This window comes from Acomys minous (assembly GCF_964271855.1).
Source record: "Acomys minous genome assembly, chromosome: 2".
Classification (NCBI taxonomy): domain Eukaryota; kingdom Metazoa; phylum Chordata; class Mammalia; order Rodentia; family Muridae; genus Acomys; species Acomys minous.
The window spans coordinates 27537282-27555555 of NC_140484.1; the positions used below are offsets into that span (position 1 = coordinate 27537282).

Here is an 18274-nt window from a genome sequence, read left to right on the forward strand (position 1 = left end):
TGCCTGGTTGTCTGAAGTCACCATTGGGATGATATTTGAAGAAAAGAAGTGGGCCGGGTTCCAGGGCTGATGGGACAGCTGAACCAGAGCTGAGCAGTTGGAAGAGGATTTGTAATATAAGAACTTTGCGGATGAGAGCTGCCTGCATTCTTTGCCCAGGGGAGTACGAAGAGACGATGCTGGCTCTACTGGCCAGAGACCAGGGCCTTTCTTACACATGCCAGTAACAACACTAGGTCCTAATTAATGGCTGGTTGACATATTAATTGAAACACATGTTTGGGAAACTGACCATCATATTGTGATGCATTAGGAAGTATGAGGGTTGCACTTATCCTTTCTGGCACACAGCTCCCTGAAAGGCTTAGCATTTTCAGGGGAATGAGTGTCTGGTGACTGGGGTCCCTAGGTGATTGATGGCGGGAGTTGGTCTCCAGGGTCAGCAAGGTAAGATGAGAAGGCGCCTTAGTTACTCTTCTGGTGGGATGAAACATTACGAATCAGGTAATGTCCAGAAGGAAGAGTTTCTCTGAACTTACGATTCCAGAGGAGTAAATTCATCACCATCAAGGCAACAGCAGGGGCAGAAGCTGAGAGCTCACATCTGAAGTCTCAAACAGGAGTTAGAGGGTGTGAACTGGGAGCAGTGCATGGCTTTGAAACCTCAAGGCCTACCCCTAGTGACGTGCTTCCTCTAGCAAGGCCACCTCTCCTAAACCTACCCAAACAGTGCCATCAGGTGGGGACAAGGTCTCCAAGCAGCTGAGTCCATGGGCATTCAAACCACCCTAGAGGGGCCAAAGGTAGAGTTGATTACCAGTGCTGAGTGCTTTAACCAGCCATGCTTAATATATTGAAGCCTCCACAAACTTCTAGGCCAGTGGTTCTCAACCCTCCTAATGCCTCCACCCTTCATGGTGTGGTGACCCCCCCCCCCCATGAAATTAATTTTTTGCTACTGTTATGAATTGTGATGTAAATATCTATGTTTTCCAATGATCTTAGGAGACACCAGTGAAAAGGTCATTTGACCCTAAAGGGGTCATTACCCACAGGTTGAGAACCACTGCCCTAGGCCATGGTAGGCCATCTGAAAGTTCTCCAGCCCTGCCCTTCTAGGGGAGGTTGAAAAGGCTGCCCTAAGTCACATGGCCAGAGAAGATATCTAGATTTTAATCCAGATGTTTTATAAACAGGTGTGTGTGTGTGTGTGTGTGTGTGTGTGTGTGTGTGTGTGTGTTTCTCTGTCTCTGTGTAGCCTTGACTGGCTGTCCTGGAACTTACTCTGCAAGTCAGGCTAGCCTTAAACTCAGAGATCTGCCTGCTTTGGTCTCCCAAGTACTGGATTAAAGGTGTGAGACATCACTGTCCAGCCTTTTTTACCCACTACTCTTACATATAAATGTTGTTATGATCTGTCATGATGCAGCAAGGGGATACCATGGTAAGTCCATGTCAGTGTGTACCCCCAAGGAATTACGTGCCACACAACAGACCTGGTATAAGGAGGTTTACTGGGGGAAGGCCTGGAGAAGGGGTAGAGACGGGAGTGAGCCAGGGGGTCAGATGAGGGGGCAGGAGGGGAGGAAAAGGGGGCACCTATGACACGCAGAGAGAAACAATGGGAACAGAGAGAATGCTGGGATGGCAGGGGTCCTTTTATTGGACAGACACCAAGCATCCCTGGCTGTGGCAGGTGATAATATACAATGACGCTAGGACCCCCCAGAGCTGCCAGCAGAATCGCCTGCACACTACCGTGTGTGATACATGTCTTCTGGCACCAGATGCGTGGCAGGCAGCTCTCCAACGTTCCAGTAATAGCTCCTGAAGATGGTCTAGCTTCCACAGCTTAAGGGCTCAGCCCCCTCAAGACCGGCCCCCATTTCAGGTTGTTTGACCTGTGTTTTTAACCAATGGGGTCCAAATCAGGGGTAGCTAGCCCCCCTCCCCTCTAAGTTGTTACTCATTAGCTAGGATGGCTTACTAACTCAGGGAAATACTTACATTTGCTCATTTATTATAAAGGACATTATAAAAGGTTCGGATTCTCATCTTGATGGAAGCGCACGGAAGCCAGGATATTGCTGTGATAAACCTGACCTTGTGGTCCAGTCTTTGGGATTAGTGTGAAGGAAGCGTTGGAGGCTTGTGGCTGTGGGCCAGAGAGGCCTAAAGGGTTCCGTGAGCAGAGTTTGCTGGGCCACCGTACTCAAGACTAAAGGGAAGCAAGGACTATTAGCAGGAACTGACTGTGTTTCTTTTGACCAAGAGTCTAGCTGCATTTCTGTCTGTGTTCTGGAAACTTGAGAGAGATGGAAGTAAAAAGCAATGGGCTGTTGTGTGGCAGAGGAAACTTGAAGAGGGCATGAGGGTCAGACCACGGTGTGGGTGTGGTGATTGCACACTGCCCTTACTGAGATTTACAGTGAGAGAGAGAGAGCAGGAGACAGAAGAGAAACAGGACAAATGTACAGTCTGGGAGGTAGAGCGACATGAACCTCACTAACGTGGAAGATAGGATGCTGGGCAGACCATGTGGCTGTAATTGTTAAAGAGATTAGTGCCATTAAGGAGGACCCTGGACTTGGCATTTGTGACCATAGGAAAGGTACTCGAGGAAGGTACCTTAACTCACTTCTCCAGAGTTCCAGGGTGCTGTGGTGCAGATAGATGGTTTCGTAAAGCTACTGCCTTGAAGGACAGAGCCTTTAGAGGAGCCTGTTAGAAGTGGCTGCCCCAAGGGCCTCAGCGCTGAGGAATTGTTCTAAGTCTCAGAACAGACTTTGGACTTAGTGCTGAGACTGATAGCACTCTAGGGACAGGCTGGAGAGGTGGCTCAGCAGTTAAAGCACCCGCTGCTCTTTCAGGGGACCCAGGCTTGAACCTTGGCATCAACATGGCAGCTCACAAAAGTCCGTGATCCCAGTTCCAGGGGAACTGACACTGTGTTCTGGCCATCTTGGGCACTAGGCATGCACATGGAACACAGACAGACCTGCAAGCAAAAAACACTTCTGCACATTAAATGAATGGATGAATTAAAAAAGACAAGAGGGACCTTTGAAGTTGGACTTAAATGCATTTTGCATTATGGTATGGCTCTGAGCCCGTGGGGGCCAGAACAGAATGTTACTGTGCAGACATACAATGTACGCAGCCAGGCTCTTGTGGTTGAAGACTTGGTCCCCAGCTGATGGGCAGTGCTGCTGTGGAAGTGGGGCCTAGTCTGGGGCTGTAGCGAGGGGCTGAGCTTTCTTGTCTAGACCTGCTTCCGGTCTTATCGCTGTGTCCTGGTCCATAGAGATGTGAACAAGTAGCTTTAAGTGTAGTGAAAATTCTGGAATTTTGGTTTCTTAAAAAAAAAAAAAAACAAACCAGAAATATTATAAAAATGTATTTTTGTTTTAATCCCAGGTGTAGGTGTGGGGCTGCTTTGGACTGTCTGCAGCAGCTGACTATGATTTGCCTCTTGCTCTAGCAGAGGTGTGGTTTTGTCAGCTGCAGATAGTTTCTGAGATTGTGTGGCATTTGGAATTCTGGGAACTATTCAGAGGGTGTAAATGCTAGAGCCCAATAGGAGGATGTTGGTGGTTGTTGCTTGTTCAGGGGGGTTGGTTGCCCAGGAGGAACTCTCAAAGTGTGAATCTTTCTTCTTTTACATTTGCTGCCTACAAGCTTTTTGAATATAGGAGCGAGGAAAGTAATAGCCGTTCTGATTGTTGTGTCTTGGTATATCGTTGTGGTCTTGATTTGCGTTTCCCTAATGGTATGGAACGTTTGTTGTTCATGTATCTTCTGCTCATAGTTTTTTGCTGTCACTGTCATTATTGTACTGTTCTTTCAGGTGGTTATTATACCATAGTTTTTATATTAACATTGTTGCCAACCTGCCACGGGTTATTTAAAAGATCAAGGAATGAGGAGAGAGAAGGGGCTGGGAGGAAAATAGACATATGTGTGTGTGTGTGTTTACATATGTGTGTTTACATATATGTGTGTATATGTGTGTGTGTGTAAAATCTTATTTTGTTCTTACAAAACCCTTAGGGCATTAGTAAAGGCTTCAGTTTTTATGAACCAAGGAGACCATGGTTGGTTATGAGATGTCCGCATATCTACAATATGCTCTGAGCAGTTACATTACCTATATACTAGTCTGTGACTTTGGATGAGTCATTTTTAACCTATGAGAGTCAGCTTCCTTATCTGTGAAGTAGAGATCTGTGTTATTTGTCTCTCAGAAGACAAATAAAAGTGTGTTCTCTAATGGGAGAGTACAGCCATATGTGGAGCAGAAGGACTTGTCCATAGGACGTTCTGAGAAAACCTGAGCAGTGGCCACCTCTGCCCCCTCCACACAGCTCGTACTGTTTTGAGGTGGTTTCTATTCTTTCTCATTATCTGCTGAAAAGTGGCCCTTTGGCAGGCGTTTACTCCCCTCTGTGTCACAAACCAGAGCAGATGCATGGCTTGGGCTTTCTTAGGCCAGCATCCATGGGTCAGGAATGGTTGGATCACTCCAGGTTTGCAACGCACATAGCTGCTGCTCTGTCATTCTTTCTCGACGTGCAAACAGGATCAGTTACTGGGGAGACTCCTGGGCCCTAACATGGACTCTGTGTTACAGAGTTCACGTTTCATATGTGAAATACCTCTTAGGTACAGCACAGGGGTGCTGTTAGGAGCCTCATCTTCTTGAATGGTGGTTTATACAGTGTTTTCAGAGTGCATTTTGCCATTTACCATAACAGTTGTTTAATCAAGATTGGTCCTTCATTGGCTAGATAATTTAGGATGATTTTTCAGACAACAAAATATGGTGAAAAAAAATGCTACTATTTTAAATGAGTGATTAAGATTTTTCTGATCTAGAAAAGTTAAAATGAGCCAAATGTTTTACTTTGAGTCCTTTCAGCTCCAGTGTCTGTGTAAAAATGTCTAATGCTTACTAATGTACCAAAAGGTTGGTCTAGTTGGCAAGACTATTCTGTATTGAGTGTGGAAGCCATTTTTGTTCAAGTTTATTATGATTTATGTGTGTCCGTCTCTATGTCTGAATGTATGCAGCTCCCACAGAGGCCAGAGGAGCATTCAGATCTGGGGCTGGAGTTCACAGCCATTTGGGCAGCCCCCATGTAGGTCCTGGGAACCTAATTCCTCTTCTTCCAATTAAGAGCAGCAAATGCTCTTAATTGCTTAGACATCTTTCCAGCTCTATAACTAGGAAGTTTTGATATTAGTAAAAAAAAAAAAAAAAAAAAAAACACACACACACACAAAATACATGGCTGTTAAAATTTTATCAGGTCTTTCACTGTGAGGAACGACGTCTTGTAGGTAGAAGCAATATGTCTAAAATCAATTCCCCTGCCCTCCTTTTTCTGCTAAGTAGTCATCGAATCTTTTCTCTTCACTTTTCACTGTTAAACAGATCTGTATGGTGCCTGCTCCGAGTCAGGTGCATTTTCTGTGTTAATCTCATTAAGCCCTACAATAACCCTTTGAAATCAAACATCCCCATTTTGCAGATGGAGGTCTTATGTGCTAGAAGACATTGCCTGTCCATCCCATCTTCCGGAGGTGCTGTGGAGCTCGGCTCTTCTGTTTGCCAGGAAGACCAGGCATCTTAATACGATTCTGTGTGTTTCCCCACAGTTCTTGTGGGGACTGTTGTTGTGGTCTAAAGTTCAACCCTACCGAGCCCTGAACTCAGATGATAGATCTTAGCATCTAAGCAGTGGTTCTCAACCTGTGGATCACAACAGGTGGGGGGGTCGAACAGCCCTCTTTCATTCACCAGGGTCACTTATCAGATATACTGTATATCAGGTATTTACATTCATAACAGTAGAAAAAAATTACAGTTATGCAGTAGCAATGAAAATAATTGTATGCTTGGGGGTCCAGCCTGGCCACATGCAGGGGGTCACCACAACATGAGCAACTGTATTAGAGGGTTGCAGTATAAGGCAGGTTGAGGAGCGCTGCTCTCGAGGGTCCACCATGGAGAGATCATGGACTAACTTTAACCTTGTGGGGTGAGTGTCAAGTGGTGTCCTCACCATTTTACTTTACAGCCTATATTTTTCTGGACAATTTTCTTAGGCTCTCAGAGCTTAACATTTCTTCATGGACAAAATAGGAATGTTCCCCCTACCCTTGTGGGGAAACCTAGAAACAATGTAGTCCATCTCTGAGATGTGCTCAGCACAAGTAGGTGCTTAGGGTTTGGCAGGTGCTCTGTCAACCCTCACAGGAGTAAGGAGTGTGGATTCAAGGCCCAGTGGAAAGCCTATGCCTATAACCCAGCAAGCATTGTGGGGGGCTGATATGGGAGGAGCGTGAATTTGAGGCCAGCCTGGGATACAGTTAACAATTCTATCTCAAAACAAACAAAGGAACAAGCGAGCTCACACTGTGGCATAAATTTCTCGGGTTCAAACCCTAATCCTTCAGCTTAGCAGGCGTATTGTGTACGACTACTTTGCTTTCTCTATCTCAGTGTTCACCACTTATAAAATAGGTACAGTGACTCCTACCTCATAAAGATAAATGATTAAAAAGTATTATTTTGTGTCTGTTTTGCCTTCATTTATGTTTGTGTACCACTTGTGTGCCTATGGAGGCCGGAAGAGGGCATTTCGCCCCTGGAAATGGAGTTACAGACAGTTGTAAACTTCCATATGGGTGCTGGGAATTGAACCTGGGTTATCTGGAAGAACTGCCAAGTCGTCTCTCTAGCCCCACGATAAATGATTTTAAAGAGACAAGTACAAATTACTGCGAGATTGAGTTCACATAATCACATTAGGTGACATTTTAGTGCTGTATTTCTTCCTTGTCTTCGGTTTGTTTGTTTTGAGACAAGGTTTCTTTGTGTAGCCTAGGATGTCCTGGAACTAGGTCTATGGACCAGTCTGGCCTCAAACTCAGAGATCTACCTGCCTCTGCCTCCTGAGTGCTGGCATTAAAGGCGTGTGCTACCATCACCTGGGGAGAGAATTTGTTACTACTTGTATTTAGTACCAAGAGAGTCAGACATTTGTGATCATGTTTTTACTAGAAATGCAGATTATCATAAGGTTACCCATTCCACCTAAGAAACTGGATTAACTAATTCTGCAAGGGACATTTTTTACAATTGAAAATATTTAATTTTTTTAATAGAAGTACCAAAAGAAAAACTGAGTTGCAATATGTACTAGTTTCACCTCTCAGGTGAAAATATAAAAGCACAAAGCCTGTTCGTGGCTAGAAGAGCAGTTCCGTAGGGATGACTGGCTCCTCTGCTTTAGTTTTGAATTTGGCTTGTGTGGGCAAGTTCATTGCTCCCCCCCCCCCCCCAGCCGCCCCCCTTTACCATGACAGCAATAAGGCACGGCCACACTGTGACTACATCAGGAAGAAAACAGCCTCTGCATCTGCCCTAGGTCTAGAAGTGGCTCGGTGAGCTCAGTCGTTATTCTGAAGTCTGTACAGTGCCCTGTGACTAATTGGCTCCATCTGCCTGGGTCACTGCCTTGGAGTACTGTTTATTTGCATCAGTGATGCTGCCATGAGGAAAAGCTTTCCCTTTTGTTGGCTGAAAGCTTTCCCTGTAATTAGCAAAACAAGCGTGCCTCTTACTTAGAGCGAGACTGGAAAGGCTGCTAGAGTCCGCTGTACACAAACACTGTGGAAAACAATTTGGTGTTAGTTAGCGGAGTAAACTCGCACAGCCTCCTAGCCTTGCCATCTTTCCCTAGGTAGAGCCTGCAGAAATGTGCTGTGTGTACCAAGGGATATGGGCCAGAATATAAGGGCAGCATTAGTCACGAGAGCTGAAAATTGAAAACTCCCAGGATCCTCAGCAGTAGAATAGAGCAGGGAACTGTGGGTCTCCTTACACAATGAAAAATGTGGAATGTCGGGGGAAAAAAATGAATGAACCACAGCCTCATGAGTCAACAAGGATGAATCTCAGCATCAAATCTTAAGGCAAGAAGATGTCTGAGGAGAATATGCTCATTAAGGTTTCCTTTGCATTAGGCAAAAACACAATGGCATATTGAGAAACCTGGTGAAACCAAAAAGAGTAAAAAACGAATGATCGATTCCAAACTCAGTCTAGTAGGGCATCTCTGTGGTTGATGGGGGGGAGGTGTTGAAGAACGAGCAGTCAGCAAGTGCACACAGGGCCTCCGAAACAAAAGCTCAAATCAGACGTGTTCTACCATAGTGGTGGTCATTGCACGGCAGCCCTCAGAGCTCTCACACTAAACCGTAAGCATGATCTCATAGCTCTCTTGGGTCAGGAGCTCCGAAACAGGTTAGCTGGATGATCTTGACGTGGGGTCTCAGGAGTTCAAGTGAGGAGCACCTGGTGCTGTGGGATCTGCGTCTGTGATGGCGCATGTGCATGGTTGATGGAGGACTCATTTTATCACTGTTTTTTTTTTTTTCAGATTTATCCCTGTTTAAAAATAATGTATTTGAGTGCTTTATTTGCATGTACACCTGCACACCAGAAGAGGGCATCAGATCACATTGTTGTGTGGTTGTCAGCCACCATGTGGTTGCTGGGAATTGAACTCAGGACTTTTGGAAGGGCAGACAACGCTCTTAACCTCTGAGCCATCTCTCCAACCCCCTTCTCACTGGTTTTGAGAGCTTCTTTTTGTTGGTGTGCATTTGTGTGTGTGTGTGTGTGTGTGTGTGTGTGTGTGTGTGTGTTTGTGTGTAAACATACATATGGGATCAGAGGATAATCCGTATGAGTCTCCCCTTCTAGAGGGTCTTTTTGTTGTTTACTGCTGTGCATTCCAGGCTAGTTTTTGGCATGTGAACTTCCAAGAGGCCCTCCTTTATGCATCCCCTGTCTTGCATAGGATTCCTGGGATTGCAGACACACTTGCTGTATCTGGCTTTATTACATGGAATCTGGGGATTTGAACTCAGGTCTTTATCTTGCATGGCAAGTGCTTTACCTATTGAGTTATATGTCCTGCCCTTTTAGGTATGAGATGCAGTGTCTTCCTGTAGCCATCAAAGCATCTTTTTGGTGGTCCCCCAGTGTTCCCCCATAGAAGCCTTGCTCAGTGTGGATGGGATGAACTACACCAGTGCAGGAATGTTGGGGGTCAGAGATTACTGGCAGCCATTTTGGAGGCTGGCTTTTTAAAAACATATTTCAGAATAATAACTAAATTGATACATTTATTTATTTTGGATTTTTCAAAACAGGGTTTCTCTATGTAGCCCATGGCTGTTTTGGAACTTACTCTGTAGACCAGGCTGGCTTTGAACTTAGAGATCTGCCTGCCTCTGTCTCTCTTGTGCTGAGACTAAAGGCATGTACCACCAAAGACATGGAGATAAGTTTATTTTTATATAGTAACCATGCAATCATCCCTTCAAATGAAAACTACTGCCAATATGCCTTACCAGTCAGTATAGGATGGAAAATGTCAGCAGTATGAAATGCAGCTCCTGCATGGCATGAGCCTATGTGTGGAGCCTGTGCCTGTGGTGGGCCAGTGGGTGGGAAAAAGGATGATGGATGATGATGATAATGATGTTGGTGATGATGATGGGGAGCTTGTGCCTATAGTGGACCAATGGGTGGGAAGGATGATGATGATGATGGGGAGCTTGTCCTGTAGTGGGCCAGTGGTGGGAAGAAGGATGATGATGATGATGATGACGACGATGACGATGATGATGATGGGGAGGAGGAGAATTGGACCTCACTGATACCTGTCAGGCTAAGTCATGTAGACATGGCATTACAGGTTTCCAGATTGCATTTTGTCTGCCTCTATATTGGGCAAAAGTCTGGGACTCCTGATTTTGAAGAGTTGTCTTCAGAACAAGGGTCAGTGTGAGGCTACATTCCATGGCATGCCCCTGCCTCCTCTGTTGCTGTCTGTCATGAGAACGGAGTAGCCTACACTTCTCTTCCCATCCCCCACAAATGGGAGCAAAGCTGGAAATGCCTAAGGGAAGTCAGGATTTTTTTTTCTTAATTCGTGTACCAGTTGCATTCTTCTTCTTGTTTTAATATTAACAGCTTTCAAGTTATTAATTTATTTGCTTCACCTTCTCCCACCAAAAGTTTTGAGTTAAGATCTATGGTAAAATACAGTCTGTATTTTCCCCTTAGTTTTGTGTGGCTGTAGAGCGACTGCTTAGAGGGTATTCCTGGGGGTCTAAGTGCCCCAGTTTATGAGAGTTACCATCTCCTTTGTGATTACAAACATCTCTAGGAGGTAGTCTAAGCTGCAGGTGAAGAATTGTCTCCTACTTCTTAAGCTAACTGGCAGAGAGGAAAGGGCTGCACACCACTAGCTCGTGTCAGACCTTTGCTCTCCAGTTACACATCACGCCTTCAACCTCTGTGTGTGCAGACATTTGCTTTGCAGAGAGGCCCTTTCCAGACAGAGAGGCTCTTCCTGGCAGCACCCGGGAAGTTTCCCCTCCTCCCTCAGCTTCTAGGCTTCGTTCCGTGGGGCTGTGTCTGCACTGCTGTATTGCATCGTAGTTTTCATTTTATGAAAAGCAGAGTCCTCACCAGCAAGGGCTTCCGTGGCAAAGACGACAGTGACCAAGAGTTCCAGTGTGGTGCTTACTACTTAGTTAGCCAACTGTCCTCTTTTGAGAAAAGGGTGGAAAATGAATTATATGTACAAAATGCCAAAAATATGTGAAGGTTATTGTGTCTACTAGAGAAGTATAATTATTAGTGGTAATTATAGTAATTGAGATAATTACAGGATTAATGGCGCTGTTAAGCATGATTGTGGATGTTTTCTCATAGAAACATGTTGTAGCACACACCCACTTCCACAGGTGAGAGAGAGAGACTTTGGCCTTTTGGCTCCAGGCTGCTTTTTGGAAGAACATCATCGCTTAGGGTAGAGCAAACCGTGTGTAGTGAGACAAACTCTGAGTCTGGAGTTGGAAAAGTTAAGTAGGAATTTGATTTCTGTTCTTTTCTAGTTGAGCATTTTTGTTAAACATCTTCTTCAACTCTCAGCTGATTACTCCAGAGGGTAGTAAACTCACTTGGAGCTGTGGGGAAGAGAAGACAGACTAGGTACTTCTAAAAGCGGAAGGCACGTGTTAGCAATAGGAGTGTGACTCAAGCCACAACGCTGCCTTGTAATATTTGGACTTAGCATGGGCTGGCTCTGAGTGTCTTTGCCTCAGAGTATTTGAGTAAGTCTTGCAGTTTCACTGTGGTTGCTGATTGTAAGACAATACCTGATGTAATGTATACAGTCTCAGAAATTCAAGGTCAATTCAGATTGGGCTGAGTTCAGGATGTTTAGGCTGTGCCATTGTGGTGAAATGACTTCAGAGGAAAAGAAAGTCACTGTGGCACTAATCTTTGGAAGCACGATGCCATAATTAATAACAGTATGCTGTGAGTTGGGAATTTGCTGAGAGCAGAGATCTCCTTGGAGTTCTGACCACAAATAATAAAGTCACTGATAGCTGAGGATGGGAGCCCCGTTCCTCTAACCCTATCACTCTGAATATAGGCTGAGAGTTAAAAGCTGGCCTGGGCTACATAGCCACACATGGCTCAAAACAAACAATAAGAGAAAATAATTACGTATGTGAAGTAATGGATATGTTAATTAGTTGATTGTAGCAATAATTTCTTAATATATGTGTATGGCAGAATGTCATCTAAATCCCTAATTATAGGCAGTTTTTGTCAAATGTAACTTAAAATGAAGCCAGAGGGAAGAGGGAAAAGAAGTTCACTGTGAGATTGCTTTGTTGCAAGGATTCCTAGAGTGAATGGGTGTGATGGAATTTCCTACAGTCGATATGGAGTCATTTTCTTATATTCATATTTCTCCCTATTTTTTTGTTATGGCAACATTTTATTTTCGAGATTCACCATATATTAAGAACATCTACTGACTGAAATAGTATTAACTTAGTAGAATTCCTTGCTGCTAACACGTTCCTTGCTGCTACCTCCAGGGTGAAGGCAGCATGAACGGTGCCTGTGGGCAGACTTAGCCATTTGATTTTATTTAGAAGATAGCCACCCACTTGGAAGGTGAGTAAAAATTTATCTGCAGCTTTTTTACTATGAAAAATTCTCAAGCCTGCTGAACAGCTGGAACAACATACAGTGAGCTCCTGTGTGCCCAGCATCTACGTTTGAATGTTGTTAGCATCTTGCTAAAATTTTTTCCTGTTTGGGTAGGTTTATCCCTTTAAAAACCCTTTGGCTATTTTGTTTTTTTGTTTTTGTTGAAAGATGTGGGAATAAATTGCAAATATCGTGACATTTTCTCCTAAATTTTTAGGGCTTCTAAGATAACGTTCTTCCATGATTGTCATTTTAGAATACTCATAAATTATGTGGCACCAGATCACTTAAGCAAACACTTAAGTGTGTACCTGAAATTCTCTCCCTTTGTAGTTTACAGAAATAAAAATTTTAACTGTATCTAGTTAATGGGCCACTAAGCAGTGTGAATTGGGCTGTAAGAACCGTGTGCAGGTAGAGTGTGGTGTTGGCCCTTTGTAGGAGGGACGTCCTGCCTTTCTTTTTCCTGTAAACTGCCTGTTCATGGTGGCTGCCGCTTGGTTCATTGGGAGAGTGGATCAAATGGTAACAACTCCCGTCCTTATGAGCATTCAGAAATGCCCTTATCTCTGTGATCTGTGTGCTCAAAGGTTGGTTAATTTAAAAAACAAACAAACAAACAAACAAACAAACGCTGTCTTTAATCCCAGCACTTGGCAGACAGAGGCAGGCAGATCTCTTTGAGTTCGAGGACAGCCTGGTCTACAAAGGGAGTCCAGGGCAGCCAGGACTACAAGAGAAACCTTGTCTAGAAAAACAACTACCAAGAAGAGACTTGATACCCTATGAGCGTATACAGGGGAAGGAGATCCCCCTCAGTCACAGTCATAGGGGAAGGGAGTAAGGGGAAAATGGGAGGGAGGGAGGAATGGGAGGATACAAGGGATGGGATAACAATTGAGATGTAATATGAATAAATTAATAAAATATGTTAAAAAAGAAAACAACAGACAGAAAGATTTTAATGTAATGATGAGGAATTTTAACAAAAATTCTTTTCTTTTTTATTATTTAAAACTATTTTAAATTTAAATATATTTTGATTAAAATTCTTCACCTCTTAAAAAAAAAAACCAAAAAACAAAAACAAAAAACCACCAACCAACTAACCAACAAACAAAACCTCAAAGCACAAGCTATATCTGTTGGAGAACTTGGAAAAATCATGAGTAGTCATGTGAAATTGAGGTCAGATGTTAAAATCAACACCAGAGAGGCTAAGAAGGATTCCAAGCTCTGAGACTCAACTAATGGAACAGAAACTTTGCATAAAAGACTTGTTGGACTTCACAGTTTTGTAGTGATTGTAGCTGGAAGTCACTGCATGTCACAGCCGATTACAGGAACCATTATTTCTTGCAGGGAAGCTGTTGGCTGTTTGAATTCCAGGCTTCTTATCAATATATATATATATATATATATATATATATATATATATATATATATATATATATATATTATAACTACACAGCTTAAGGCCCTCACACCCAAACATGGCTGTGTGACAAGCACTCAGGTTAAGAAACACTACCATCTCCACCTCATCCCTTCTAGTAGACACTCGCTGCTCCCTTGACTTGTAGCAGCATAAATGAGTTTTTCCTTTGTTTATTGTGTGTATGTGCTTGTGTATGTATATAACATATAACCCAGACTATATTTGTATATGTTTTTTGAGCCATTGTTGCATATACTTATAGAATGCCCCTTTTCATTGCTATTGAGTATTCCACTGTATGCAAACACCAGGATTTATTTATTCTAGCTGATGTCGATCACTTGAAGGGGTTTGCTCAGCCAGGCCACCCTCCACAGATTGAGGGCTGAGTGAGGTTCCATCTTTACCATGGCTATAGTGTAGTAGCTGTGGGATGTCCAGCCTTTGCCCAGCTGCTGCTGTTTGTGAGGAAGGCCTGCTGTGATGGAGGATGCAGGCACCAGGAGGGCGCTGTGTGCTTCCTGCAGCCCTGCAGTGACTCCCCACTCTTCCCTGCCGGCACTGTTCTCTGTGTCCTCCTCTGCCTCAGCTACTCTGCCGTGTCTCCAGGAAGGCTCAGCCTCTGTCAGACAGGCCATCGGTGGTGAATAAATACTTAGAAGCATGTTAGGTGCGGATATTGGGAATTAAGTAAGGGGAAGAACACTGTCAGATGTGCCTTGCACTTGAGAGCTCGTGTTGTGGTTCTGGGGTCACAGCTATGGACATGGATTTGTTGTACTATAGAGTTCAGGAAAGTAAATTCAAAGGCGTTTGTAGAACAAGCTGGTAACAGGACTGCAATTAACAGGCAGTAATTGGCACTGGAGATTTGAGTATATACCCCCAACCAAGGAGATCTGGTTTAGTTTAGCAAGCTGTTGAAGGGCTAGAAGAATGTATTGTAAGAAAGGATTCTCCATGGGAAATGGTGTTTTTGTTGGCAAATTCCATTTTTCTAAATAAAGTTTTATTCAAATACAGTCATGCTGACATTGTGTTATGTAACAGAAGAGTTGAACAGCTGCAAAAGAAACCAGGCCCAGTAGTTGCTACAAATGATCATATGGCTCCCAAAGACGAACAAGTTTATTATCTGCTTTTTTCCCAAAATGGTTGCCAGCTCCTGCTTAATGTTATAAAAGCAAAGATATATTAGGATAATCTATGTGGTCATATAAGAAGCTCATCAAACTTGTTCACTCATTTAAAGTGCCCCCATATTTTATGCTCAAAGTGTTGATAATCAAGTTAGTGCCCTTAGAACATTTTTAAGAGGTGCTTGAGAGTTTACAAATTCCATTCTGGGTTTGTGTTTTCTTTGTGGTGTAACAAGATATAGGATGGAAATAAAACTGCCAGTTCCTCAAGTTTAAATTAATATATCAACTGTCTTAGTTTTGTAAATCTGACAGGTGCTTACTCTACACAATCTAGTGATCACCTCAGTAAGAGGACTGTGTCCTGTGAGACGTACCAGGTCTTACAGCTGCTGTAAGACCATGACTGTATATGGGCGGTGACTCTAGACCGGGTGAAGGCTGCTGGGTCTGGAGCGGGGGAGGGGAGCTTTTGGCATGCTGACCACAGCAAGCCAAGCAGACCTCTGTCATCATAACAAACCAAGATAACAAATACAGTGTGGAATGTAGAGTAACAAATCAGTCTGCCTTGGTATGCTCATCCCTGCCTGCTCAAGGTCACACATAATTGCTTATGTTTAGTAGGAGTCTGTAGACATCACTGCAAGGAACACAAAGTAATGCCTTTGATATTTCTCTTAAGAAATGTGTTTTAAATATCCTTTTGACCTAGTTAGTGGTTTTTGTGCTTGTTTGTGTGTTTTATGGGTGGACACTTGGGCTTTCATTGCCTGCCCACTTACCACCCCATGACTGTCCTCAGACCAGCTGTGACCCTGTCAATGAGCCACCATAGACCACACAGACTATACTTCTTTCTTTCAGCCACAGAGGTCTTTTAGGAAGTGAGACTGGGTGTTTTCTCGGATGTTGTCAGTAGCTGTATTTATTTAGCGGTGTGTGCAGTGATTCAAGGGAGTGGAAAAGCATAAAGCTGTCAGCAATGCCGCCCATGAATCACTTCTGGAGCCTCGGGCCACAAGTGAAATGCTTTTTACCCTATGTGGAGACAGAGGCATAGGTGGGCTACAATGCTTTCCTCTCGAATTTCAAGTCTTCTGAAGTAGCTAGGGAGGATCATCAGTGAATAGTGGGGTGAGTGTGAGTTAAAATACATACTGGTTTATTCTGTTGCCAACATTGAGTGCAGTTGGTTGACTTTAAGAGTTTGTTTCCCAGAGGTTCACATCCTGGAGATTTGTGAAATGCTGCTATGGAGAGGAGGTGGGTCTTACTGGGTAGGTATAGAGGCGCTGCACTCAGAGGAAATTAGCATGGTTCCTGAGACCCTGTTTAGCTTCTTAGGAATGAATGAGCATTCCTGAGTCAGGTGTGGTGGCACACCTTTAATCCAGTACTGGAGGCAGAGGCAGGTGGATCTCTGTGAGTTCAAGGCCAGGCAGGGCTGTTAATACAGAGAACTCCTGTCTCAAAACCAAACATAACAAACACCACCCCAAACCAACTTCCCCCTAGTGAATGAGTGTTCCTCCTTCTCTCTTCTGTGTCTGCTGCTCACCACTCTAGTGCTCTGCCATTGTTGACGCCATTCTGCACAAGGACATTTCATAACTGAGCAGATAGATGTTGGGGCCATGCATCCGACCCTGCAGAACTGTGAACTAGATAACCCAGTAGCTAGAATACCCCACCCCCGCCCCGCCCTGCCCCGCCCCGCCCCACCCCACATAGCCTCAGCTGGCTTTGAACTTTCAGTCCTCTTGTCTCAGGATCCTGAGTAACTGGGATTACAGGTTTGCACCACTGGCCCAGCCTAAAATGGCATTTCCTGGGGGGAAAAATGCCTCTAGGTAAAATCACTAGTTCTGTGGCATTAGAAAAACTGACCTGTTCTGAACTGCATGGAGGTATCTTGCCAAGAATGCTACCTTTAGAAGGGTTGGTATTTCAAGCCCATCTGGTTGAGATGTATTTTGTTATTTTCTCAAATTTTATTTTCAAAAAAGAGAAAGTTTTGATGTTCATGTCAGTGTGGTTCAATGGAACAAAATATGTTTTTGGAAGTGTAGTGGAGGGCTGGAGAGAGGGCTTAGAGGTTAAGAGCACTGGCTGTTCTTCCAGATGTCCGAAGTTCAATTCCCAGCAACCACATGATGGCTTATAACTACCTGGTGCCCTCTTTTGGTGAGCAGACACACAAGCAGGCAAAACATTGTATATATAATAAATAAATAAATAAAAAAAAGAAAGTGTAGTGGAAGTATTGGTTTCTTTAAAAACCTAGTTATGTTATGTAAATGTGTTTTTGTTTTAATCCCAAGTGTGGGATATGGGGCTGCCTTAGTTTATCCACAGCTGATAATTGCCTTGTGTGGCTCAGAGAGAGGCATGGTCTTTGCCAGCAAAGTTAGTTGAATTCTGAGGACTTGGAGAAGATATAAATGCCAGAGGCCAGAGAGAGGCTTTGAGGAGATGGTTGGAGAAGGAAGAAGGCTGCTGTTGGCTGGTTCGCTGGGCAGATGGATATCCTGATGACCCTAACTAGCCAGAAGTAGTCAAAGAGAACCCAGCCCCCACTTTCCACTAACATTCCTTCTCTTATATCCAATGGTATATACCAAGGAGTAGAGAAGGGAGGTGGAGGTATAAGAAACCAAAATAAAATAGATTATAAGTATGCCAACAAGAAAGCATCAAGATGATACCAGAAAATCCAATTCAGACTATTAGTGTGCAGGTAACTGAGGCCAGGATGCATCTCCCTGGAGGAGGCCTGGCGGCGGATCTAAGGGATATTATGAGTATCCATCTTGCCTGTGTTTGTGCGAGTGGAGACCTGCAGCAGCTCCAAGTTCATGTCAGGAAATGATTGATCGTCCTGGCTATGTGAGCTAGTCTCAGTGGTTGGGGCCGGTGGTTTGTTTTGATTAGATCGTCCTGATCATGTACTTCAGTTCTAGATCCTGAGGGTATCATTTCTTTGGCTGGAGCGGAAGTACAGATGGATGGACGGAAGGTTAATGGTTGCCTTTAGTGACACAGTGAGGTAGTTGCTAGGAAGGTCATTTAGTACTGGAAGGTTCACTAGCTGGGATAATGATAATTAGCATACCTTTTAAGGGTTGGCAAAGCATTTTTGAAGTGTGTTCTTCTGTTGGAACTGAGGTATATATATTAGGGCAGCAGAATGAACATGTAATGAAACACATGAATTAATTGTAGGCCTGGGTATGCGAACTTGCCATGTTACTCAACCTCTTTGTGCCCATTTCTTTAACTGTTCGATGGGGACTAAGGTTTTTACCCCTCAAAGTTCTGGGAGAGCTCAAATGAGTAGGTATTTGTGAGGCATTTCTAATAGTACCTCGTGATTGCTATGCTCCTTGTCCCTCGTTAGTGTGTTGACATCCTGTCATGTGGCCTGTAAGAGTCAATATTATCAAGTCCTGAGTTTTTCCATCCACTATTGCCCGCGTGTTGACTGTGGGGCATTTGAGTTAATAATTAATCAAGGAAACAGAGATGAGGAACCCATACAAAGGCTTAGAGAAGTGCCTCCATGCCGAACGACTGGTGTGGCTGTGTACTGTCCCGAGTTGA

General features: G+C 43.9%; 1 protein-coding gene across 1 annotated transcript in view; it reads left to right on the top strand.

Annotated features, from left to right (window-relative positions):
* The window catches only part of SGMS1 (sphingomyelin synthase 1), a 263266-nt gene that overhangs the window by 18847 nt on the left and 226145 nt on the right, over positions 1-18274 (top strand). Inside the window, exon 2 of the mRNA XM_084772244.1 lies at positions 11980-12058. The gene's annotated coding sequence lies outside the window, so the exon portion shown is untranslated. The remainder of the gene's footprint in view (positions 1-11979; positions 12059-18274) is intronic.